This window comes from Phyllobates terribilis, unplaced genomic scaffold, assembly GCF_046119375.1.
Source record: "Phyllobates terribilis strain yellow unplaced genomic scaffold, ASM4611937v1 Scaffold_13__5_contigs__length_258822181, whole genome shotgun sequence".
Classification (NCBI taxonomy): Eukaryota; Metazoa; Chordata; class Amphibia; order Anura; family Dendrobatidae; genus Phyllobates; species Phyllobates terribilis.
This window is the reverse complement of record NW_027362773.1, coordinates 150,483,011-150,508,097: the sequence shown is the minus strand read 5'-3', so window position 1 is coordinate 150,508,097 and position 25,087 is coordinate 150,483,011. Positions and strand designations below refer to the sequence as shown.

Here is a 25,087-nt window from a genome sequence, read left to right as displayed (position 1 = left end):
CCTGCCCTCGCCCTGGCTCCGGCTTGCTCTCGCTCTGGCTCCGGCCTGCCCTTTCCCTGGCTCCGGCCTGCTCTCGCTCTGGCCTGCCCTCGCCCTGGCTTCGGCATTCTCTCGCTCTGGTTTCGGCCTGTCCTCGCCTTGGATCTGTCCGGCCTGCCTTTGCCATGGCTACGGCCTGCTATCGCTCTGGCTCCGGCCTGCCTTTGCCTTGGCTCCGGCCTGCTCTCGCTCAGGCTCTGGCCTGCTCTCGCTGTGGCTCTGGCCTGCCTTCGACTTGGCCAGAGCGAGATTTGGCCAGAGCCAAGGCAAGGGCAGGCCAGAGCCAGAGAGAAAGAAGGCCGGAGCCAAGGCAAGGGCAGCCGGAACCAGGGTGAGAGCAGGCCAGAGCCAGGGCGAGAGCAGGCCGGAGTCAAGGCGAGAGCAGGGCGAGGGCAGGCCAGAGCCAGAGTCAGATCAGACCGGAGACAAGGCGAGGGCAGGCCAGAGCCAGAGAGAGGGCAGGCCAGTGCCAGAGCGAGAGCAGGCCAGACGGAGCCAAGCAAGGGCAGGCCAGAGCCAAAGCGAGAGCAGTCCGGAGCCAAGGAGAGGGCAGGCCAGAGCCAGAGCGGGAGCAAGCCAGAGCAAAGTCAGGGGCAGGCCAGAGCCAGAGCGAGAGCAGGCCAGAGCCAGAGCGAGAGCAGGCCAGAGGCAGAGCGAGAGCAGGCCGGAGCCAGGGCAAGGGCAGGCCGGAGCCAGAGCGAGAGTTGGCCAGAGCCAAGGCAAGGGCAGGCCAGAGCAAGAGAAGGCTAGAGCCAAAGGCAAGGGCACGCCGGAACCAGGGCAAGAGCAGGCCAGAGCCAGGGCGAGAGCAGGCCAGAGCCAGGGCGAGAACAGGCCGTAGCCAGGGCGAGAGCAGGCCAGAGCCAGGGCAAGGGCTGGCCCGAGCCAGAGTCAGAGCAGGCCGGAGTCAAGGCGCAAGCCAGAGCCAGAGAGAGCTTGGGCAGGCTAGAGCCAGAGCGATAGCAAGCCGGAGCGAAGGCGAGAACATTCCGGAGCCAGGGCGAGGGCAGGCCAGAGCCAGAGCGAGAGCAGGCCGGAGCCAAAGTGAGGGCACGCCAGAGCGAGAGCAGGCCAGAGCGAGAGCAGGACGGAGCCAGGGTGAGGGCAGGCCAGAGCCAGAGCGAGATCTCGTAGGCCAGAGCCAAGGCAAGGGCAGGCGAGAGCCAGAGCGAGAGAAGGCCCAAGCCAAGGCAAGGGCAGGCCGGAACCAGGGCGAGAGGAGGCCGGAGACAGGGCGAGGCCAGAGAGAGAGCAGGCCAGAGCCAGAGCGAGAGCAGGCCGGAGACAGGGCAAGGGCAGGCCAGAGCCAGAGAGAGAGCAGGCCAGAGCCAGTGCGAGGGCAGGCCAGAGCCAGAGCGAGAGCATGCCGGAGCCAGGGCAAGAGCAGGCCGGAGCCAAGGCGAGGGCAGGACAGAGCCAGAGCGAGAGCAGGCCAGAGCCAAGGCAAGGGCAGGCCAGAGCCAAGGCAAGGGCAGGCCAGAGCCAGAGAGACAGCAGGTCGGAGCTATGGCGAGAGCAGGCAAGAGCCAATGCGAGGGCTGGCCGGAGCCAGAGCAAGGGCAGGCCGGAGTCAAGGCGAGGGCAGGCAGGAGCCAGAGCGAGGGCAGGCAGGAGCCAGAGCGAGAGTAGGCTGGAGCCAAGGCGAGAGCAGGCCGGCCAAGGTGAGGGTAGGCCAGAGCCAGGGCGAGGGCAGGTCAGAGTCAGAGCGAGAGCAGGCCGGAGCTAAGTCAAGGGTAGGCCAGAGCCAGAGAGATAGCAGGCCGGAGCCAAGGCATGGGCAGGCCAGAGCCAGAGAGAGAGCAGGCCGGAGCCAGGGCGAGGGCAGGCTAGAGCCAGAGCCAGAGAAGGTCGGAGGCAGGGCGAGAGCAGGCCGGAGCCAATGCGAGAGCTGGCCGGAGCCAGAGCAAGGGCAGGCCGGAGTCAGGGCGAGGGCAGGCCGTAGCCAGAGCGAGAGCAGGCCGGAGGCAAGGCGAGAGCAGGCCGGAGTCAAGGCGAGGGTAGGCCACAGCCAAGGCAAGGGGGCAGGCCGGAGCGAGAGTAGGCCAGAGCCAGAGCGAGGGCAGGCCAGAGCCAGAGCTAGAGCAGGAAGAGCCAAGTTGAGGTCAGACCAGATATAGAGCAGGCATGAGCCACAGCAAGGGCAGGCCGGAACCAGAGAGAGAGCAGGCCGGAGCCAAGGAGAATGCAGGCCGGAACCAGGGCAAGAACAGGTAGGAGCCAAGGCGAGGGCAGGCCGGAGCCAGAGAGATAGGCCGGAGCCAAGGCGAGAGCGGGCCGGACGGAGCCAAGGCGAGAGTAGGCCGGACCCAGGGCGAGAGCAGGACAGAGCGAGAGCAGGCCGGAGCCAGGACGAGGGCAGGCCGGAGCCAGTGCGAGAGCAGGCCGGAGCCAAGGAGAGGACAGGCCAGAGCCAGAGCGAGAGCAAGCAAGAGACAGGGCGAGAGCAGGCCGGAGCCAAGGCAAGGGCAGGCCAGAGCAAGAGCAGGCTGGAGCCAGGGCGAGAGGAGGCCGGAACAATGGCGAGGGCAGGCCGGAGCCAGGGTGAGGGCAGGCCAGAGCCAGAGCAGGCCGGAGCCAGGGCGAGGGCAGGCTGGAGCCAGAGCGATAGCACACTGGAACCAAGGCGAGGGCAGGCCAGAGCGAGGGCAGGCCGGAGCCAGAGCAAGAGCAGGCCGGAGTCAAGTTGAGGGCAGGCCAGATAGAGAGCAGGCATGAGCCAAGGTAAGGGCAGGCTGGAACCAGAGCGAGAGCAGGCCGGTAAGGCTCTAGGTCGTATCCAGGGCGAGAACGGGCAGGAGCCAAGGCGAGGGCAGGCAGGAGCCAGAGAGATAGCAGGCCAGAGTCAGAGCGAGAGCAGGCCGGAGCCAGGACGAGGGGAGCCAGAGAGATAGCAGGCCAGAGTCAGAGCGAGAGCAGGCCGGAGCCAGGACGAGGGCAGGCCGGAGCCAGTGCGAGAGCAGGCCGGAGACAAGGAAAGAACAGGCAAGAGCCAGAGCAAGCAAGAGCAAGGGCGAGGAGCAGGCCGGATCCAGGATGAGGGCAGGCCAGAGCTAGAGCAATAGCAGGCGGAGACAGGGCGAGAGCAGGCCAAAGCCAAGGTGAAGGCTGACTGGAGCCAGAGCAAGGGCAGGCCGGAGCCAGGGCGAGGGCAGGCCGGAGCCAAGGCGAGGGCAAGCCGGAGCCAAAGCAAGAGCAGGCCGGAGCCAAGGCGAGAGCAGGCTGGAGCCAAGGCGAGAGCAGGCCGGCCAACGTGAGGGTAGGCCAGAGCCAGGGCGAGGGCAGGTCAGAGTCAGAGCGAGAGCAGGCCGGAGCTAAGTCAAGGGCAGGCCAGAGCCAGAGAGATAGCAGGCCGGAGCCAAGGCATGGGCAGGCCAGAGCCAGAGAGAGAGCAGGCCGGAGCCAGGGCGAGGGCAGGCCAGAGCCAGAGCCAGAGAAGGTCGGAGGCAGGGCGAGAGCAGGCCGGAGCCAATGCGAGAGCTGGCCGGAGCCAGAGCAAGGGCAGGCCGGAGTCAGGGCGAGGGCAGGCCGTAGCCAGAGCGAGAGCAGGCTGGAGGCAAGGCAAGAGCAGGCCGGAGTCAAGGCGAGGGTAGGCCACAGCCGGAGCGAGAGTAGGCCGGAGCCAGAGCGAGGGCAGGCCAGAGCCAGAGCTAGAGCAGGACAGAGCCAAGTTGAGGTCAGACCAGATATAGAGCAGGCATGAGCCACAGCAAGGGCAGGCCGGAACCAGAGAGAGAGCAGGCCGGAGCCAAGGAGAATGCAGGCCGGAACCAGGGCAAGAACAGGTAGGAGCCAAGGCGAGGGCAGGCCGGAGCCAGAGAGATAGGCCGGAGCCAAGGCGAGAGCAGGCCGGACGGAGCCAAGGCGAGAGTAGGCCGGACCCAGGGCGAGAGCAGGACAGAGCGAGAGCAGGCCGGAGCCAGGACGAGGGCAGGCCGGAGCCAGTGCGAGAGCAGGCCGGAGCCAGTGCGAGAGCAGTCCGGAGCCAAGGAGAGGACAGGCCAGAGCGAGAGCAAGCAAGAGACAGGGCGAGAGCAGGCCGGAGCCAAGGCAAGGGCAGGCCAGAGTGAGAGCAGGCTGGAGCCAGGGCGAGAGGAGGCCGGAGCCATGGCGAGGGCAGGCCAGAGGCAGAGCGACGGCAGGCCGGAGCCAGGGCGAGGGCAGGCCAGAGCCAGAGCAGGCCGGAGCCAGGGCGAGGGCAGGCTGGAGCCAGAGCGATAGCACACTGGAGCCAAGGCGAGGGCAGGCCAGAGCGAGGGCAGGCCGGAGCCAGAGCAAGAGCAGGCCGGAGTCAAGTTGAGGGCAGGCCAGATAGAGAGCAGGCATGAGCCAAGGTAAGGGCAGGCTGGAACCAGAGCGAGAGCAGGTCGGTAAGGCTCTAGGTCGTATCCAGGGCGAGAACAGGCAGGAGCCTAGGCGAGGGCAGGCAGGAGCCAGAGAGATAGCAGGCCAGAGCCAGAGCGAGAGCAGGCCGGAGCCAGGACGAGGGCCGGCCGGAGCCAGAGCGAGAGCAGGCCGGAGACAAGGAAAGAACAGGCAAGAGCCAGACAGAGCAAGCAAGAGCAAGGGCGAGGAGCAGGCCGGATCCAGGATGAGGGCAGGCCAGAGCTAGAGCAAGAGCAGGCGGAGACAGGGCGAGAGCAGGCCAAAGCCAAGGTGAAGGCTGACTGGAGCCAGAGCAAGGGCAGGCCGGAGCCAGGGCGAGGGCAGGCCGGAGCCAAGGCGAGGGCAGGCCGGAGCCAAAGCAAGAGCAGGCCAGAGCCAAGGCGAGAGCAGGCCGGAGCCAAGGCGAGAGCAGGCCGGAGCCAAGGCGAGGGCAGGTCAGAGCCAGAGCGAGAGCAGGTCGGAGCCAGAGCGAGAGCAGGCCGGAGCCAGGGAGAGAGCAGGCCGGAGCCAGGGCGAGGGCAGGCCAGAGCCAGATCCAAAGCAGGCCGGAGCCAGGGCGAGGGCAGGCCAGAGTCAGAGCGGGAGCAGGCCGGAGCCAAGGCGAGGGCACGCCAGAGCGAGAGCAGGCCAGAGCCAGAACGAGAGCAGACCAGAGCCAGGTCGAGGGCAGGCCAGAGCGAGAGTGGGCCAGAGCCAAGGCAAGGGCTGGCCAGAGCCAGAGCGAGAGAAGGCCGGACGGAGTCAAGGCAAGGGCAGGCCGGAACCAGGGCGAAAACAGGCCGGAGCCAGGGCGAGGCCAGAGCCAGAGCAGGCCAGAGCCAAGGCAAGGGCAGGCCAGAGCGAGAGCAGGCTGGAGCCAGGGCGAGAGGAGGCCAGCGCCATGGCGAGGGCAGGCCAGAGGCAGAGAGACGGCAGGCCGGAGCCAGGGCGAGGGCAGGCCAGAGCCAGAGCGAGAGCAGACCGGAGCCAGTGCAAGAGCAGGCCGGAGCCAGGGCAAGAGCAGGCCGGAGCCAGGGCACGAGCAGGCCGGAGCCAGGGCACGAGCAGGCCAGAGCCAAGGCGAGGGAAGGCCAGAGCGAGAGCAGGCCAGAGCCAGAGCGAGAGCAGTCCGGAGCCAAGGCAAGGAAGGACAGGCCAGAGCCAGAGCGAGGGAAGGCCAAAGCCAGAGCGAGAGCAGTTCAGAGCCAGGGAGAGAGCAGGACGTAGCCAAGGCGAGGGCAGGCCAGAGCCCGAGCTCTGGCATAGTGGAGCCAGGGCGAGGGCAGGACGGAGCTAGAGCGAGAGCAGGCTGGAGCCAAGGCGAGAGCAGGCCGCAGCCAAGGCGAGGGCAGGCCAGAGGCAGAGCCAGGGTAGGCCAGAGCAAGAGCAGGCCAGAGCGAGAGCAGGCCGGAGCCCAGGCAAGGGCAGACCAGAGCCAAAGTGAGAGCAGGCCAGAGCCAGAGAGAGAGCAGCCCGGAGCCAAGGCGAAGAAGGCAGGCTAGAGCCAGAGAAAGAGCAGGCCAGAGCGAGAGCAGGCCGGAGCAAAGGCAGGCCAGAGCCAGAGCCAGAGCAGGCCGGAGCCAAGACGAGGGCAGGCCAGAGCGAGAGCAGGCCGGAGCCAAAGCGAGGGCAGGCCAGAGCGAGAGCAGGTCGGAGGAAAGCGAGGACAGGCCAGAGCCAGAGCGAGTGCAGGCCGGAACCAAGTCGAGGGCAGGCCAGAGCCAGAGCAAAAGCAGGCCAGAGCCAGAGCGAGAGCAGTCCGGAGCCAAGGAAAGGGCAGGCCACAGCCAGAGGTAGAGCAGGCTTGAGCCAGAGCGAGGGCAGGCCGGAGCCAAGGCGAAGGCAGGCCAGAACCAGAGCGAGAGCAGGCCGGAGTCAAGACGAGGGCAGGCCAGAGCAAGAGCAGTCCGGAGCCAGGGCGAGGGCAGGCCAGAGCCAAAGCAAGAGCAGGCCGGAGCCAGGACGAGGGCAGGCTGGAGCCAGAGCAAGAGCAGGCCGGAGCCAAGGCGAGAGTAGGCCGGAGCCAAGGCGAGGGCAGGCCAGAGCCAAAGTGAGGGCAGGCCAGAGCCAGAGCGAGAGCAGGCCGGAGCCATGGCGAGGGCAGGCCAGAGACAGATCCAGAGCAGGCCGGAGCCAGGGCGAGGGCAGGCCAGAGTCAGAGCGAGAGCAGGCCGGAGCCAAAGCGAGGGCACGCCAGAGCGAGAGCAGGCCAGAGAGAGAGCAGGCCAGAGCGAGAGCAGGCCGGAGCCAGGGCGAGGGCAGGCCAGAGCGAGAGTAGGCCAGAGCCAAGGCAAGGGCAGGCCAGAGCCAGAGCGAGAGAAGGCCAGAGCCAAGGCAAGGGCAGGCCGGAACCAGGGCGAGAGGAGGCCGGAGACAGGGCGAGGCCAGAGAGAGAGCAGGCAAGAGCCAGAGCGAGAGTAGGCCGAAGCCAGGGCTAGGGCAGGCCAGAGCCAGAGCGAGAGCAGGCCGGAGCCAGGGCAAGACAGAGCCAGAGCGAGAGCAAGCCAGAGTCAAGGCAAGGGCAGGCCAGAGCCAGAGAGAGAGCAGGTCGGAGCCAGGGCGAGAGCAGGCCGGAGCCAATGCGAGGGCTGGCCGGAGCCAGAGCAACGGCAGGCCGGAGCCAGAGCAAGGGCAGGCCGGAGCCAGAGCAAGGGCAGGCCGGAGCCAGAGCAAGGGCAGGCCGGAGCCAGGGCGAGGGCAGGCCGGAGTCAGGGCGAGGGCAGGCAGGAGCCAGAGAGAGAGCAGGCCGGAGCCAAGGCGAGAGCAGGCTGGAGCCAAGGCGAGGGTAGGCCAGAGCCAGGGCAAGGGCAGGTCAGAGTCAAAGCGAGAGCAGGCCGGAGCTAAGGCAAGGGCAGGACAGAGCCAGAGAGAGCAGGCCGGAGCCAAGGCATGGGCAAGCCAGAGCCAGAGAGAGCAGGCCGGAGCCAGGGCGAGGGCAGGCCAGAGCCAGAGCGAGAGCAGGTCGGAGGCAGGGCGAGAGCAGGCCGGAGCCAATGCGAGGGCTGGCCGGAGCCAGAGCAAGGGCAAGCCGGAGTCAGAGAGAGGGCAGGCAGTAGCCAGAGCGAGAGCAGGCCAGAGCCAAGGCGAGAGCAGGCCGGAGTCAAGGCGAGGGTAGGCCAGAGCCAAGGCAAGGGCAGGCCGGAACCAGGGTGAGCGCAGGCAGGAGAAAGGGCGGGGCCAGAGCCAGAGTGAGAGTAGGCCAGAGCCAGGGCAAGGGCAGGCCAGAGCCAGAGAGAGAGCAGGCTGGAGCCAGGGCGAGGGCAGGCCAGAGCCAGAGGGAGAGCAGTTCAGAGCCAGAGCGAGAGCAGGCCGGATCCAAGGCGACGGCAGGCCGAAACCAGAGCAAGAGAATGCCGGAGCCAGGGCGAGAGCAGGCCGGAGCCAGAGCGAGGGCAGGCCGGAGCCAGAGCGAGAGCAGGCCGGAGCCAGAGCGAGGGCAGCCCGGAGCCAGAGTGAGAGCAGGCCGGAGCCAGGGCGAGGGCAGGCCAGAGCTAGACCGAGAACAGGCCGGAGCCAGGGCGAGAACAGGCCGGAGCCAGGGCAGGCCGGAGCCAGATACAGGGCAGGCCGGAGCCAGGGCGAGGGCAGAGCGGAGCTAGGGCGAGAGCAGGCCGGAGCCAAGGCGAGGGCAGGCCGGAGTCAGAGCAGGAGCAGGCCGGAGCCAAGGCGAGGGCTGGCCAGAGCCAGAGCAAGGGCAGGCCGAAGCCAGAGCAAGGGCAGGCCGAAGCCAGGGCGAGGGCAGGCCGAAGCCAGAGCGAGAACAGGCCGTAGCCAGGGCGAGAGGAGGCCGGAGCAAAGGTGAGGGCAGATCAAAGTCAGAACCAGAGCAGGCCGGAGCCAAGGAGAGGGCAGGCCAGAGAGAGAGAAGGCCAGAGCGAGAGCAGGCCGGAACCAGTGCGAGGGCAGGCCAGAGCCAGAGAGAGAGTAGGCCAGACAAGACTAGGGCAGGCGCGAGCTAGAGCGAGAGCAGGCCGGAGCCAAGGAGAGGGCAGGCCAGAGCCAGAGCGAGAGCAGGCCGGAGCCGAGGCAAGAGGAGGCCAGAACCAGAGCGAGAGCAGGCCAGAGCGAGAGCAGGCCGGAGCCAGAGCGAGAGCAGGCAGGAGCCAGGGAGAGGGCAGACCGGTCCCAAGGCGAGAGCAGGAAAGAACCAGGGAGAGAGCAGGCCGGAGCCGAGTCGAGGGCAGGCCGGAGCAAGAGCGAGAGCAGGCCGGAGCCAAGGCGAGGGTAGGCAAGAGCCAGAGCGAGAGCAGGCCTGAGCCAAGGCGAGGGCAGGCAAGAGCCAGAGTGAGAGCACGCTGGAACCAGGGCGAGTTCAGGCCAGAGCCAGAGCGAGAGCACGCCGGAACCAGGGCGAGTGCAGGCCAGAGCGAGAGCAGGCCGGAGCCAGGGCGAGGGCAGGCCAAAGCCAGAGCGAGGGCAGGCCGGAGCCAGAGCAAGAGCAGGCCGGAGCCAGAGCCAGAGCAGGCCGGAGCCAGAGCGAGAGCAGGCCGGAGCCAGGGCGAGGGCAGGACGGAGCCAGGGCGAGGGCAGGACGGAGCCAGGGCGAGAGCAGGCCGGAGCAAGGGCGAGGGCAGGCCAGAGCTAGAGCGAGGGCAGGCCAGAGACGGCGCGGGGGAAGGCAAGAGTCAGAGCAGGCCGGAACCAGGGCGAGGGCAGGCCAGAGCCAGAGCAGGCCAGAGCCTGGGCGAGTGCAGGCCAGAGCCAGAACGAGAGCAGGCCGGAGCCAGGGTGAGGGCAGGCCAGAGCCAAAATGAGAGCAGGCCAGATTCAGGGCGAGAGCAGGCCGAAGCCAAGGCAAGGGCAGGCCAGAGCGAGAGCAGGCCGGAGCCAGAGCGAGAGCAGGCCGGAGACAAGGCGAGAGCAGGCCGGAGCCAGTGCGAGAGCAGGCCAGAGTCAGAGCGAGAGCAGGACAGATCCAGGGCAAAGGCAGGCCAGAGCCAGAGCGAGAGCAGGCCGGAGCCAGGATATTTCAAAGCAAGCAGACCTCTAATATGGGCCATAGAAGTATGTATAGATTTACATTTCTATAACCTTTATGCCCATATTAGAGGTCTGATAAGTCCTAGGGGGTGACAGATTCCCTTTAACCCCTTAAGCCCCGCGGGTGGTTTGCACGTTAATGACCGGGCCAATTTTTACAATTCTGACCACTGTCACTTTATGAGGTAATTACTCTGGAACGCTTCAACAGATCCCCCTGATTCTGAGATTGTTTTTTCGTGACATATTGTACTTCATGATTGTGGAAAAATTTCTTCGATATCACTTGCGTTTATTTGTGAAAAAAACGGAAATTTGGCGAAAATTTTGAAAATTTTGCAATTTTCAAAATTTGAATTTTTAAGCCCTGAAATCAGAGCGATATGTCACACAAAAGAGTTAATAAATAACATTTCCCACATGTCTACTTTACATCAGCACAATTTTGGAACCAAAATTTTTTTTTGTTAGGGAGCTATAAGGGTTAAAAGTTGACCAGCGATTTCTCATTTTTCCAACAAAATTTACAAAACCATTTTTTTAGGGACCACATCACATTTGAAGTCACTTTGAGAGGTCTTTATGACAGAAAATACCCAAAAGTGACACCATTCTAAAAACTGCACCCCTCAAGGTGCTCAAAACCACATTCAAGAACTTATTTAACCCTTCAGGTGCTTCATAGGAATTTTTTGAATGTGGAAGAAAAAAATGAACATTTAACTTTTTTCACAAAAATGTTACTTTAGACCCAATTTTTTTTATTTTCACAGGGGTAACAAGAAAAAATGGACTGCAAAATTTGTTGTGCAATTTCCCCTGGGCACGCAGATACCCAATATTTGGGGAAAAAACACTGTTTGGGCGCACTGTAGGGCTCGGAAGGGAAGGAGCGCCATTTGACTTTTTGATTGTAAAATTTGCTTGAATAATTAGCGGACACCATGTTGCGTTTTGAGAAATCCCCTGTGTGCCCAAACATTGGAGCTCCCCCACAAGTGACCCCATTTTGGAAACTAGACCCCCCAAGGCACCTATCTAGATTCATAGTGAGCACTTGGAACCCCAGGTGCTTTACAAATTGATTCATAAAAATGAAAAAGTGTTTTTTTTTTCACTTTTTCATTTTTACGAATCCTGGGGATTCCAAGTGCTCACTATGCATCTAGATAGGTGCCTTGGGGGGTCTAGTTTCCAAAATGGGGTCACTTGTGGGGGAGCTCCAATGTTTGGGCACACAGGGGCTCTCCAAACGCAACATGGCGTCCGCTAACAATTTGAGCCGATTTTCCATTCAATTTGTTAGCGGACACCATGTCGCGTTTGGAGAGCCCGTGATGTGCCTAAACAGTGGAGCTCCCCCACAAGTGTCCCCATTTTGGAAACTATACCCCTCAAGGATTTTATTAAGGTGTATAGTGAACATTTTGAACCCAGAGGTACGGCACAGAATTTGTTTACATTAGGTCATCATATTGAATAAGTTGTCATTATTCTTGAGCGCAAGTGCTCGCTACTTGAGTTTGCATCGGGTACTCAGGTATGCACCATGTACAGCGTGTGCTCGAGTGACATGCTCGAGTCCCTGCTCTGCATGTTTCACGGTTATTAGACACCCAAAAAAAAACATGCGGGGATCGCTCGTGCATGGCAGGCAATCCCCATAAAGTTTTTTGGCCGCGAAGCACATGGGGCAGAGACTCGAGCATGTCACTCAAATACCCATGATACTCAATGCATACCAGAGCACCCGATGCAAACTCAAGTAGCGAGCACTTGCTCTCAACACTAGTCGCCATATCGTCATCTTTTTTTCTTACTTTTGAAAAAAATCCCAACCCCAGCCCTAACCCTAGCACAACCCTAGCCCCAGCACAACCCTAGCCCCAGCACAACCCTAGCCCAATCCTAACCCAAGAGTTTATTTTTGACGCCGTTCCTTGTGCGGTATAAGTGATTAGACGACTTTATTCTTCGGGTCGGTGTGATTACAGCAATGCCAGAATCATATGGGGTTTTTATGACTGACAGCTGTCACACACTAAAAGACGCATTTTTTGTAAAATCTAGTTTTTGCATCGCCATATTTTGAGAGCTATAATTTTTCCAGATTTTGGCAGACAGTCATGTGACAGCTCGTTTTTTGCGGGATGACTTGACGTTGTTATTGGTGCCATTTTCATGCACGTGACATTTTTTGATCGCTTTCTATTCCAATTTTTGGGAGGCAGAATAAACAAAAACCAACAATTCAGGAATTGTTTTTTTTTTTTTTTTTTTTTTATTCTGTTCCGCATGTGGTAAAATTGATGAGGTAGCTTTATTCTTCGGGTCAGTACGTTTACAGCGGTACCACATTTGTATCATTTTTCTATGTTTTGGCGCTTATACACAATAAAAGCTATTTTATAGAAAAAAATATTTTTTAGTATCGCTTTATTCTGAGAGCTATAACTTTTTTATTTTTCGGCTGATGGAGCTGTATGGCGGCTTGTTTTTTGCGGGACGAGATGACGTTTTCAGCGGTATCATTTTTATTTATATGCGTCTTTTTGATCGCGTGTTATTCCACTTTTTGTTTGGCGGTATGGTGATAAAGCATTGTTTTTTGCTTCGTTTTTTTTTTTTTTTTTACCGTGTTCACTGAAGGGGTTAACTAGTGGGACAGTTTTATAGGTCAGGTTGTTCCGGACGCGGCAATACTAAATATGTGTAATTTTATTGTTTTTTTTTAATTTTTTTTATAATAATATTTATTGATGGGTACATTATATTTTTATTTTTGGTGTATTATTTTTTTTATTTTTTTATAATATTTTTGCACATTTTTTTTTTATTTTTTTTTCCACTTTCACACAGTTTATACACTTTATTACTTTGTCCCACTATGGGACTTTCACTTTTTTTTTTCTGATCGCCTGCATGGCACAGGAATGGAGCATCATCCCTATGCCATGAAGGCTGTCAGAAGTGCACAGTGTGAAGATTGCTTGAAGATGCACTGCGCATGTCCAAGCAATCTTCCTGCTCTCTGGTGACCCGGATGTTGTCATGACGACATCGGGTCGTCATGGCAACACCCGGGAAGCCTTTGCAGACTGCGCTGGAAGCCGGAAGAGGAGGTGAGTATCGCCGATCACCTCCCCTTGCCCCCGCAATGCCGCGATCGACTTCGATCGCAGCATCGCGGGGGTTAATGTGCTGGGAGCGGTGCAGGACCGCTCCCTGCACATAGTACCGGGTGTCAGCTGTGACAATCAGCTGACACCCGGCGGCGATCGCGCCCGCACAGCCTGTGTGCGCGCGCGATCGCGATGACGTACTAATACGGGTCTGGCTCTTAAGTCCCAGGGCACAGACGCGTATTAGTACGTCAGATGTTATTAAGGGGTTAAAGCTTGTGTCGTGGTTGGCCTCTAGCCCGGTGTCTCATGTGTTTGCCCACTCCGGGTCCTCCTGAAGGAGGAAGTAGGATTTCTCTTTTTATTTTGTGCTTTTGGCTTCTTGCCCAGTGATAGGGGCGGATCTCATCCTCTCAGGCCTAGCCCAACCCCAACCCTAGCCCTAACCCTAACCTCAACCCCAACCCTACCACAACCCTAACCCTAGAGTTTATATTTTACGCCGTTTAGACAACTTTATTCTTCGAGTCAGTGCGATTACAGCGATACCAGAATCATATCGGGTTTTTATGGTTGACAGCTGTCACACACTAAAAGACGCATTTTTTTTGTAAAATCTAGTTTTACATCGCCATATTTTAAGAGCTATAATTTTTCCATATTTTAGTCGACAGAGTCATGTGACATCTTGTTTTTTGCGGGATGAGTTGACGTTTTTATTGGTGCCATTTTCAGGCACGTGATATATTTTGATCACTCTCTATTCCGATTTTTGGGAGGCAGAATAATCAAAAACCAACAATTCAGGAATTGTTTTTTTTTTTTTTTTTATGCTGTTCCGCGTGTGGTAAAATTGATAAGGTAGCTTTACTCTTTGGGTCAGTACGTTTACAGTGGTACCACATTTATATCGATTTTCTATGTTTTGGCGCTTTTACACAATAAAAGCTATTTTATAGAAAAAATAATTTTTTTGCATCGCTTTATTCTGAGAGCTATAACTTTTTTATTTTTAGGCTGATGGAGCTGTATGGCGGCTTGTTTTTTGCGGGACAAGATGACGTTTTCAGTGGTATCATTATTATTTATATTCGTCTTTTTGATCGCATGTTATTCCATTTTTTGTTTGGCGGTATGATGATAAAGCATTGTTTTTTGCTTCATTTTTTATTTATTTTTTTTACCATGTTCACTGAAGGGGCTAACTAGTGGGACAATTTTATAGGTCAGGTCATTCCGGACGCGGCGATACCAAATATGTGTACTTTTATTGTTTTTTTTTTTATAATAATATTTATTGATGGGTACATTATATTTTTATTTTTGGTGGATTATTTCTTTAAATTTTTTTTTTTTCTTCACTTTCTGACACTTTTTTTACTTTTATTCTTTGTCCCACAATGGGACTTTCACTTTTTTTATTCTGATCGCCTGTATAGCATAGGGATGGAGCACCAGCCCTGTGCTATACAGGCTGTCAGCGCTGCAAATGCAGAAGATACTTTGGTCATGCACTGCGCATGCCAAAATATCTTCCTGCTGTCTGGTGACCCAGATGTTGTCATGACGACATCGGGTCATCATGGCAACATCCAGGAAGCCGCGGCAGACATCGCTGGATGCCGGCAGGAGAGGTGAGTATCCCTATCACCTCCCCTTGCCCCCGCAATGCTGCGATCGACTCAGCTGCGACAATCGGCTGACACCCGGCGGCGATCGCGCCCGCACAACCTGTGTGCGGGCGCGATCGCAAAGACGTACTAATACGTATCAGGCTCTTAAGTTCCATGGCGCAGATACGTATTAGTACGTCTTGAGCTTTAAAGGGGTTAAACTACAACTCCAATGTCAGCCCCTAATTCAATAGGAACCAAAGATCTGAGAACAGAGAATGATAATAAAATAATTTGTCCACATAAATGGCAAAACAACCCAAAAATGGAGCCCCATAAAGATGTCCCAACTTGACCTCCCCCACCCACCTATAGTCAGCAATTTCTCATTTAGACAAGGGGTTGTGCTGAAAATGTCTTATTACAGAGTGTTCCCGGCAATCCATGATAAATCCGGTGGATACATTATAAGTATACCAAAGCTTAAAAGTAAAGAGCTACTTACCTGGACTCGTCCTCTTCCAGCTGTCAGGTTATAGTGACACAAGATGGCAGCAGTGTAGAAATTTATACATTCTATTCCAATTGTGATGTCTATGATGTCATGTGCCTAGTGATGTCATAATAGCTATCACTGTCATTTCAAATTTACAACCGCAAGAAAAAGTTGATTTCATGGTTTAAGAAAAAATATGGTGGGTAATTGCAGCCTGTGATTATTTTACATATTGTTATTAATATTTGTCATGTCCTTCACTGCTGCCTCCTGCACTGCTTTTTATATACTGTTTATTTTAATAATGGACAATTCACAAGCCCTGCATGTAGAATATATAGTTAATGGCCTCTGTTGAATGACTAGATGCCTATTAGAGCAATAAGATATACTCTATGTCTACAATCTTTTGGCTGAGTCTAAGGGCTCATACTCATCTGCGTTTAAATCACACGAGTGCAATCTGATAAAAAAAATTGGATTGCACTCTGACTCCTGTTATTGAATGATTATGTGTTCATCTGTGATTTTTTTTTTCCCAGCTCAGATCGAACTGAGAAAAAAAAAATCACAGCATGCTGCAAGTGGCTGCATATATCAGACGAGACTCGCCAATGCAAGTCAATGTGTGCGAGAAAAAAAAAGCACAGCAAACGGACCATGCTTATGCCATCCATATAGCATCCATATAATACGCATCTATGTAACACCTTTCAGTGACTGTGGCGGCATCTCAGCACACAAATCCTGTATCTCAGATCTTTGTCTGGCCTTGTCTTCTGTGTTTTGGCCATCATGCCAACAAGACAAGGGTGATTGGGGCAAGAGACATGCTGGTGAGGGGGTTGTTGGCTGCCGTGATGCTGGTAATGGAGGTGGCTGCCAAGATGCTGGCACTGAAGGTGGCTGCCGTGATGGTGCCACTGTAGTTGGTGGTGGTTGCTGTGATGCTGTGACTGGAGGTGGTGGTGATGGCTGCTGTGATGCTGGTACTGGAGGTGGTGGTGATTGCCGTGATGCTGGCACTGGAGGTGGTGGCTGCCGTGATGGTGGGTCTGCTGAGTGCCCTTCTTGGGGGGTCTAATGACCGGGTTTTGTTGTCCTCAGAAAGTTGCCACCTTTCAAGGAATTAAAAGATGGCCATCGGTGAATTTGGTGGCGCAGCGGCAGACAAAACAATTTGGAGGGCAGCCCTGGTCTGCAGCCTCAATAAAAAGGGAACGTGCCTGAAATAACGGGCCAGGCTTAGACAAAAACTCTCATCATCATCACTCACAGGTATTCCCATGTCACGTACGCCAGTGATGGTGGGGCGGTAGCGATGCTGGCTTATTGGTGCATGAGGGGAGGTGTCGAGGGGCTGTGGTGTACTGGTGCTCTCCGCAGGCTCTTCTTCTTTCTGGCCCCCAGCTCCGGCCTCCATTTCAGATTCCTCTCTGGCTTCCAGCACCTCCGGGCTACAGGTATTTCCCTTTTTGGTCCAGTCAGATCTGTACGGTCAGGGATGACAGAGAAAAAAGCATTTTTAATATGCAAAATAATAATCAAACCATTACAACAAATAAAACTGAAAAAGATAGCCACTTACGGGTGAAAATCTAGGACTAGGGTGAAAAACTGGAGCCGGTCATAATATAGGTATGGCCTTTCTTTATAAGAGCCACATCACCACTCTTCCTACCCTGTTGTCGCTCGCGGCGGCACTGGTCCCGGCAACTGCTCCATAATCTTGTCACTACACCCACTGGAAAGAAAAGTGGAAGAGATTATATACAATTTTTATAGGTAAAAGATGCTGTATGTAATAACATGTATAGTGTGTATTCTAATATCACTGCTAGCAGGGGCTGGCTGGCAAATTTTAGCCTGGGGGCAAGCACACAGCAGTGGTCCATGAGTAGCGGCCCATCCTTAAAGGTCGTTTTCCCACAAACAATAGTATATTTTAATCAATAGGTCTTGGAGTAATAATAATTTCCACAATTGGATGTGATATAATAATGTTCCTGTGCTGAGATAATCTTATAAATGTGCCCCTGCTGTGTACTGTGTAATGGCTGTGTCTGACCGTGCAGGAACATGGTCTGATCATACCACATCTCCTGGGCAGGGGGGGAGAAAAAGAGGATACAGGCAGGATAGCAGGGGATCACAGAGGATTCTTTTTGTGAGTAAAACATTTCAATGCCTGTTTTTAAACAATATTTTAGCTCAAAGAAAGACTCAGCTGTGATCCCCTGCTGTAATGTATATATACTCTCTTTATATATAGATGATTAGCGTGCACACAGTCTGTAGGTCAAGGTGCAGGTACACGGGATGTGGAATCCCCAGAATCGGCGTAGATTAAATCACCGCACATTCTAGTTTCATGACGCAAACTAAAGTCTATTTGAAGACATGCAATAAGACACATTTAAGGTGCAGGGAATAATGCAACAGTAAATGAACGTTTTGACCCATCGTTTGCATCTTGAAACTAGAGTGTGCAGTGATTTAATCGATGCTATATACTCTTTTGCTTCCTCCCTGCCCAGTAGCTGTGGTATGATCAGACCATGTTCCTGCACAGTCAGACACAGCCATTACACAGTACACAGCAGGGGCACATTTATAACATTATCTCAGCACAGGGACATTTTATTTAAACACATCCAATTGTGGAAGTTATTATTATTCCAAGATCTATTGATTAAAATATACTTTTGTTCACAGAAAACCCCTTCAACATGTTTATTACCAGCTGCTTCATAGGCTATATTCACACAAACGTATTGTCTAAGTGCTGCCCGTGGAGAAAAATGACAGCACTTGGTCCAGTTCAGGTGAGCATTTAAAACTGGTAATACATAAGCATAATATGTACAATGTCTGACCACTACAACACGGATTTAGGTTGTTAGAGGTGTAATGCAAGTAATCCAAGGTACGCTGTGCTTTTCTACACTCCTAAACAGAGTAAGGCTAAGTGCCCACAATGCAGAAATGCTGAGAATTTTTCCAGAGCGTTTCTGCATCTCCCTGGCAGAAAAAACGCATGCGGATTCTATGAGTTTTCCTGCCAGGGACAAGCAGAAGTGAAGCGCTCTTCACATGCATTTCCGCATGCGGGTTGTCAAGCGCTTTGCAAGCGATTTTAGCATCACTTGGAAAGTGCTTGACAACTTGGTCACACTATATAAATCCATGCAACCGGTATGGATTTATATAGTGTGACCGTAAAAGAATGGTAAAAAATAAATATTATACTTACCTTCTGACGGCCCCTGGTCTCCTTATCCGATGCGTCCGGTCTTCCCGGTGTCTCACGGTTGTGTAAAAGGACCTGCCATGACGTCATTTAGTCATGTGACGGGTCAAGCGACCGCCGACGTCAGCGGTCGCGTGACCTGTCACGTGACTAAATGACGTCATGGCAGGTCCTTTTAGACCATCATGAGCTGCCAGGAAGCCAGGACGCATCACTATGGAGACCGGGGGCCATCAGAAGGTAAGTATAATGTATATTTTTTATTTTAATTATTTTTTTTTACAGGTACTATGGTACCCGGGTCTGGAGGAGAGTCTCTTCTTCTCCAAATCCGGGTACCATCCGCACATTGAATCGCTAAATATCCGCATGTGCACATGTAGTCATGCGGATATTATGCAATTCAATGCAAGTCAATGGCGGTGAAAACGCTGCGATTACACAAAATAATTGGTAGTGCGGCGGATTTTTCCGCAATGATAATCCGCAGCGGAAATTTCCGCAGCATGTGCACAGCAGATGCGGATTATCATTGGGGAACATAGCAGACCTTCTACCAAGCGTTTTTTAAGCGTTTCTGCAGCGGAATTGCCGTTGCGGAAACGCTTAAAAAACGCATAGTGGGCACACAGCCTAAAGGTGGCCACACATAAGCACAGGTCTGCCAGATAGATACCTAGGAATTATTATTTTGTGTATTATTTCCTACATACTTGATCGAGCAAGTCATCAATGTAAAAGTCAGCTCCACATTATAGTATATGATGTACGAGTCACTAATTATCATGTGTGTCCCATCTGATGTCTGTGCACACAGTGAACATATTATACCACATACAATACAATATACATAGGAGAATATATGACTGATATATAGAGATGAGCAACTTCATTTGCAGGACCCTGATCCAATGGTCAGATGAATATTCAGTGGCTGCTGGATAGGAGCCCTGACAGCCTCCTACCTGACACCATTCTCTTTCTCTGCCTTTGATTTGTAGCCAGGCACAATGTCATGTATGTGTCACGCCAAAAAGATGACATCATGCAAAGACTATAATCAAAAGAGGAGTCAGAGATGCCGGCAGGCGGGAGGAGGCTCGCGGGGCTCTGGTCTGGTGGCCACAGACTACTGACGGGACTGTTTGACCAGTGTCCTGCGAATCAATTCGCTCATCTGTACTGGAATAAGATATATTATGACTACATACATCAGATATTACATACAGAATAGCATGTGACAGTTATATACCACACTATGAGCACAGACATCAGATATTACACCAGTGACATATTATCCTCTGTATAACATTGGATGCCTGTATCAAAGTCCATCACATCCAGTATACAGCATAATATGTGATGGTAAGCGATATACTGGGATACAGACATCACATATTCATACCTCTCAACTTTTGAAGAACAGAAAGGGGGACAGAAAGAGGCTATGCGCGGCAAATTTTGGCCTCGCCCCTGGTCACACCCCAATCCACGCCCATTTACCATTATCTTTCTCGCCCGGCAGGAGGAGTTGTCAGAGGGGCGCTGGTAGTGAGGGAAATTCAGCAGACGGCCGAGACTGCAAGGCCCAGACCCAAATCCAGGACTGTCCACTGTATCCAGGGCAGTTGGGACTAGAGATGAGCAGATGGATTCCGGGGCCTCCAGTCGGGGGTCCGGGTCAGTGCTACCTGGCGGCTGGACTGGAGGCCATGAGTCTCTTATCTTCCGGGGCAGTGCGGCCTCATCTGTGAGTCCTGCTCATCTCTTGTTGGGACCTGAGGGTTATTTTTTGTTCCCTCATTCACAGTCGGAGCCGCCAGAACTTTCTCATCTTTATGTAGATTCATTATATGACATCTGGCTTTCTTGTGGTGGCTCTTACTGTATATTGGGGGCTATGCGAGGGCTCATACCGTAGGTAGGGGTGGTTTGTGCTAATACTGTATGTATGGGGTTGTGTGGGGGCTCATACTGCATATAGGGGGATGTCAGCATACTTAAATCTGCTCAATATTAAGTGATAATATAAATATACAAAAAATATATAATTAATATGATAATATTAATATTGAGCTGAATTAATTTGAACCTATTGGTTCGGGCTCCACAACAGTCACGGTCTCTCATGTGGCCCCTTGGGAAAATTAATCTCCCACCCCTGCCTATTTCAAAGCGCTATGTTAAAAATCACACAGACATCATACACACAGCGGGCACAACCATCACACAGACATCACACACACAGCGGGCACAACCATCACACAGACATCATACACACAGCGGGCACAACCATCACACAGACATCATACACACAGCGGGCACAACCATCACACAGACAGCATACACACAGCCATCATACACACAGCGTGCACAACCATCACACAGCCATCATACACACAGCGTGCACAACCATCACACAGACAGCATACACACAGCCATCATACACACAGCGTGCACAACCATCACACAGCCATCATACACACAGCGTGCACAACCATCACACAGACATCATACACACAGCGGGCACAACCATCACACAGACGTCATACACACAGCGGGCACAACCATCACACAGACATCATACACACAGCGGGCACAACCATCACACAGACATCATACACACAGCGGGCACAACCATCACACAGACCTCATACACACAGCAGGCACAACCATCACACAGACCTCATACACACAGCGGGCACAACCATCCCACAGACCTCATACACACAGCGGGCACAACCATCCCACAGACCTCATACACACAGCGGGCACAACCATCCCACAGACATCATACACACAGCGGGCACAACCATCACACAGACATCACACACACAGCGGGCACAACCATCACACAGACATCATACACACAGCGGGCACAACCATCACACAGACATCACACACACAGCGGGCACAACCATCCCACAGACATCACACACACAGCGGGCACAACCATCCCACAGACATCACACACACAGCGGGCACAACCATCCCACAGACCTCATACACACAGCGGGCACAACCATCCCACAGACATCATACACACAGCGGGCACAACCATCCCACAGACATCATACACACAGCGGGCACAACCATCCCACAGACATCATACACACAGCGGGCACAACCATCACACAGACATCACACACACAGCGGGCACAACCATCACACAGACATCATACACACAGCGGGCACAACCATCACACAGACATCATACACACAGCGGGCACAACCATCACACAGACATCATACACACAGCGGGCACAACCATCACACGGACATCATACACACAACGGGCGCAACCATCACACAGACATCATACACACAGCGGGCACAACCATCACACGGACATCATACACACAGCAGGCACAACCATCACACGGACATCATACACACAGCGGGCACAACCATCACACAGACATCATACACACAGCGGGCACAACCATCACACAGACATCATACACACAGCGGGCACAACCATCACACAGACATCATACACACAGTGGGCACAACCATCACACAGACATCATACACACAGCGGGCACAACCATCACACAGACATCATACACACAGCGGGCACAACCATCACACAGACATCATACACACAGCGGGCACAACCATCACACAGACATCATACACACAGCAGGCACAACCATCACACGGACATCATACACACAACGGGCGCAACCATCACACAGACATCATACACACAGTGGGCACAACCATCACACGGACATCATACACACAGCGGGCACAACCATCACACGGACATCATACACACAGCGGGCACAACCATCACACAGACATCATACACACAGCGGGCACAACCATCACACGGACATCATACACACAGCGGGCACAACCATCACACAGACATCATACACACAGCGGGCACAACCATCACACAGACATCATACACACAGCGGGCACAACCATCACACAGACATCATACACACAGCGGGCACAACCATCACACAGACATCATACACACAGTGGGCACAACCATCACACAGACATCATACACACAGCGGGCACAACCATCACACAGACATCATACACACAGCGGGCACAACATGACATGTATATATTCCCTTCTTCTCCATCATGTCTCCAGTGGCAGTGGTGGGGCCTGGTGTTTGCAATCAGCAGCAGAGTATGGGCTGTACGCAGGAGAGCTGTCAGCCCTGCAGTGTCCCTAAATCCCCTCCCATCCCCCCTAGTCCCGACTGCAGAGCTGCTGGTGACATTGCATGAGCCCCCTCCCATCCTGTAATAACAGCAGCCACAGATGGGAGAGGCTGCGGGTCTCCCCCTCACCTCAGGACCGCACCTTGTTGTCATGTCCTCCGCAGACTTGGCCCCGCCCCCTGACCCCTCACCTCCTCATGCTGTGCGGTCTCTGCACAGTAGAATTCCTCTGCCCTGATGCCGGGGAGGAGCAGAGAGCGGGAGGCGGAGCTACAAGGGGTCACACACAGCATGGAAAGCCTGCGTGTCTGGAGGAAAAGCCCAGTGCCCAGCAGCGCCCCTGCCGGGAGAAGAGCTGAGCCGGGCCGGGACTGAGCCCTCAAATCGGGACAGGCCCAGGGAATAGGGGAGGCTTGTTAGCTCTGGATATTATACCCGCCTCCTATTATCCTGTATATAATATGGGATGTCTGGGCCTATAGTATATATATTATACCACCTACAGGCTAATATGTAACTAGTGCGCATTACACCTTGAGTACAGCCATTAGATATTACACCAGTCACTTCTTCTCCTCTGCACCATCTGATGTCTGTGCACAGTATATGACATCCAGTATACAGGAGAATATGTGATGGGATATAGGACATACTGTTATACAGACATCAGATGCTATATACTGGATAATAAATGATGGTATATATCAGGGGTGGGCAATTCATTTTCCAGAGGGGCCACATGAGAGATCGTAACTGTTGTGGGGGCCTGAACCAATAGGCTGAAAGGCTGAAATTAGTTCTGCTCAATATTAATATTAACTACAATTAATATAAAATAATATTTATATCACTTAATATTGAGCAGAATTAAGTATGCCAACATCCCCCTATATACCGTATGAGCCCCCACACACAGCCCCCTGTATACAGTATGAGCCCACACACATCCCCCTATATACCATATGAGCACACACACAGCCCCCTGTATACAGTATGAGCCCACACACATCCCCCTATATACCATATGAGCACACACACAGCCCCCTGTATACAGTATGAGCCCCCACACAGCTCCCCTATATACCATATGAGCACACACACAGCCCCCTGTATACAGTATGAGCCCACACACAGCCCCACTATATTCCATATGAGCCCACACATAGCCCCCTGTGTACAGTATGAGCCCACACACAGCCCCCCTATATACCATATGAGCACACACACAGCCCCCTGTATACAGTATGAGCCCACACACATCCCCCTATATACCATATGAGCACACACACAGCCCCCTGTATACAGTATGAGCCCCCACACAGCTCCCCTATATACCATATGAGCACACACACAGCCCCCTGTATACAGTATGAGCCCACACACAGCCCCACTATATTCCATATGAGCACACACATAGCCCCCTGTATACAGTATGAGCCCCCACACAGCTCCCCTATATACCATATGAGCACACACACAGCCCCCTGTATACAGTATGAGCCCCCACACAGCCCCCTATATACCATATGAGCACACACACAGCCCCCTGTATACAGTATGAGCCCCCACACAGCCCCCCTATATACCATATGAGCACACACACAGCCCCCTGTATACAGTATGAGCCCACACACAGCCCCACTATATACCATATGAGCACACACATAGCCCCCTGTATACAGTATGAGCCCCCACACAGCCCCCCTATATACCATATGAGCACACACACAGCCCCCTGTATACAGTATGAGCCCACACACAGCCCCCCTATATACCATATGAGCACACACACAGCCCCCTGTATACAGTATGAGCCCACACACATCCCCCTATATACCATATGAGCACACACACAGCCCCCTGTATACAGTATGAGCCCCCACACAGCTCCCCTATATACCATATGAGCACACACACAGCCCCCTGTATACAGTATGAGCCCCCACACAGCTCCCCTATATACCATATGAGCACACACACAGCCCCCTGTATACAGTATGAGCCCACACACAGTCCCCCTATATACCATATGAGCACACACACAGCCCCCTGTATACAGTATGAGCCCACACACATCCCCCTATATACCATATGAGCACACACACAGCCCCCTGTATACAGTATGAGCCCCCACACAGCTCCCCTATATACCATATGAGCACACACACAGCCCCCTGTATACCGTATGAGCCCCCACACAACCCCCCTATATACCATATGAGCACACACACAGCCCCCTATATACCATATGAGCACACACACAGCCCCCTGTATACAGTATGAGCCCACACACATCCCCCTATATACCATATGAGCACACACACAGCCCCCTGTATACAGTATGAGCCCCCACACAGCTCCCCTATATACCATATGAGCACACACACAGCCCCCTGTATACAGTATGAGCCCACACACAGTCCCCCTATATACCATATGAGCACACACACAGCCCCCTGTATACAGTATGAGCCCACACACATCCCCCTATATACCATATGAGCACACACACAGCCCCCTGTATACAGTATGAGCCCCCACACAGCTCCCCTATATACCATATGAGCACACACACAGCCCCCTGTATACCGTATGAGCCCCCACACAACCCCCCTATATACCATATGAGCCCACACACATCCCCCTATATACCATATGAGCACACACACAGCCCCCTGTATACAGTATGAGCCCCCACACAGCTCCCCTATATACCATATGAGCACACACACAGCCCCCTATATACCGTATGAGCCCCCACACAACCCCCCTATATACCATATGAGCACACACACAGCCCCCTGTATACAGTATGAGCCCACACACAGCCCCCCTATATACCATATGAGCACACACACAGCCCCCTGTATACAGTATGAGCCCCCACACAGCCCCCCTATATACCGTATGAGCACACACACAGCCCCCTGTATACAGTATGAGCCCCCACACAGCTCCCCATTTATTTATTTATTTTACTAACCATATTTTGCAGATTATAAAATGCACCGTATCATAAGACGCACCCCAAATTTTG

General features: G+C 54.0%; 1 long non-coding RNA gene across 1 annotated transcript in view; it reads right to left on the bottom strand.

Annotated features, from left to right (window-relative positions):
* LOC141174609 (uncharacterized) overlaps window positions 1-22,231 on the bottom strand; it is a 147,404-nt gene extending 125,173 nt beyond the window's left edge. Inside the window, exons 1-2 of the long non-coding RNA XR_012252921.1 lie at window positions 22,180-22,231; window positions 16,294-16,356 (exon numbers count right to left, since the gene is read on the bottom strand). This is a non-coding gene — a long non-coding RNA (uncharacterized lncRNA). The remainder of the gene's footprint in view (window positions 1-16,293; window positions 16,357-22,179) is intronic.
* Window positions 22,232-25,087: the final 2,856 nt, after the last annotated feature.